A 2012-nucleotide genomic window follows, 5' to 3' on the forward strand; every position below is an offset into this window, starting at 1 on the left:
ATTACTCTTAGCGTACTTCCTAGAGTAGTGTGAATGATAGAGCTTCTGCAACTCTGTGTGAGTAAGTGTGTGTGCGTGTGTGTGTAATAGGTCAACAAGGAGTGACTTTAATTTCTTCTGGGCTTCTCTGGTGTCTGTTGTTGTTAAACAAGTGGAAACTGGTATGAATAATATAGTTGATGGGAACAAAAATCAGACAATGAAACAAAACATAGAGAGATTGTCTTTTAAAGAGCTGCCAGGTACATGGGAGTTAAGACTTTTGATCTCTGTTCACTGTGCGGACCATTGTTCCAATTCATGAGCTGAAATGGGCAAGGCAGTCCACATCTCTTAGAGTGAGACAAGATGTCAGTGCTTAAAAAAGGCGGGGGGGGCGCAATTTCAGTGTTTGCCCTGGGCGCCGTTTTCCCTAGTTACGCCTCTGTAGGATTATTCTTATTTTTAGCTCTCATTCTTCTTGTAGTCTATACCATTGCTTCTTGCCCTACCCCCACCAGATAATATGAATGGTCTCTTCCCTTCTTTCTTTTCCAAATTATTTTATGTAGCTTGGAAATGTTACTATGCACATTTCCTCAGTCCTCAGATACTATTTCTTTATACCCAAAGTCATTCTTTTAATGGCCTTTCATTAGATTTTTTGTTCTAGATTCTTCATTATACTCAGAGGCAGCTCCCTAATAGGCAAACTAAGATGACGGCCTCAGACCCTGATTGTGGAACCCTACTTCACCCCACAGGAATCACCCCACTGCCTGCTGCTGGCTCCTGCCACTACCCCATCTCCTTTCCATCCCTCTTCCCTGCTCATTCAATGCCAGTCCTACCTTAACCCCAGGCTGGAGCCTGCTGATGCTAACCCTCTTCTCTCTTCACTTCCTCCTTCCCCTTCCAGAACATGCTCTACTCTACTCACCCCCTGGTGCCACCCCCTTCTCTTTCCCCTTGCCCTTCCCCTCCCACTCTGCTTGCTTCACCCCCTGGTGCCGCCCCCCCCCCCTTCTCTCTTTCTTTCATCAGTGCTTCCTCCCAGGGCACACTCTGCCTGCCCACCACACCCAACTTTTCCCACCTGTCCCTCTGTCCTCAACACTGCTCCTGCAGCAGAGACAGTCAAGAAAACAAGCCTGCCTGTTGCTCATGCCCACCCACCCCACCGCACTACACTTGTCCACTGCCTGCTCCCCTCCTTTCAAGCACCCCACAGAAGGATGGAGCAGTCTCAGTGGCAGAGGGGTAGGTGGACAAAGCTGGATGTGGTGGGGAGGCAGATCACACCCCGAGAGGGGGACCCTGGTGAGGAAGAGGTTGTCGAGGGGGGAGCTCCAGGAGCATTGATTCTTGGCACCTTTTATCCTAGTGACTACTAGAGGCATTAGGATTAGTGACTGTAAGAAAGGGTCTTCCTATTTATTTCACTCTTGCGCTCTCTCTCTCTCTCTCTCGCTCTCTGATCTGGCTTTCTCTGTTTGATATTCTCGGGGCCTCTCTGCTCCACTTTTCTTGCTCTCTGCTCTGCTGCAGACTCCATTAGCCATGTGGCTGCTCTCTCTCTCCCTCTCCCCTCCATAGTATGAAGATAGAAAGTGCAGGCACACGGGCTTTTCTATTGAAGAATCTAACTTCCCCAATAAAGCTTACTTGCTTTTGGAGTTTAAACAGCTGTCTCGAGCTATTCTTTAACAGAGTCAACTTTTACTGCTTGCGCTGGCACTGTTATAATTGGGGTTAGTCAAGCCCCTTCCCTCCAACATAAGAGTGAAGAGGGGGTAGCACCAGGTGATGCAAGCAGAGCACACTCTGAGAGGGGGTTGGAAATCAGAGAAGAGGGATGGCCTGAGGGTCAAGGCAAGCAGAGCTAGGAGCACCCTTGCCGCTACTACCTGGTGTGCCACCACCTTGGCAGCATGGTCCAAAATGTTGAGCACCTACAGTGAGGGGAAATAAGTATTTGATCCCCTGCTGATTTTGTCCGTTTGCCCTCTGACACAGAAATGACCAGGCTATAA

Source organism: Hemicordylus capensis, chromosome 1 (genome assembly GCF_027244095.1).
Source record: "Hemicordylus capensis ecotype Gifberg chromosome 1, rHemCap1.1.pri, whole genome shotgun sequence".
In the NCBI taxonomy this organism is placed as follows: domain Eukaryota; kingdom Metazoa; phylum Chordata; class Lepidosauria; order Squamata; family Cordylidae; genus Hemicordylus; species Hemicordylus capensis.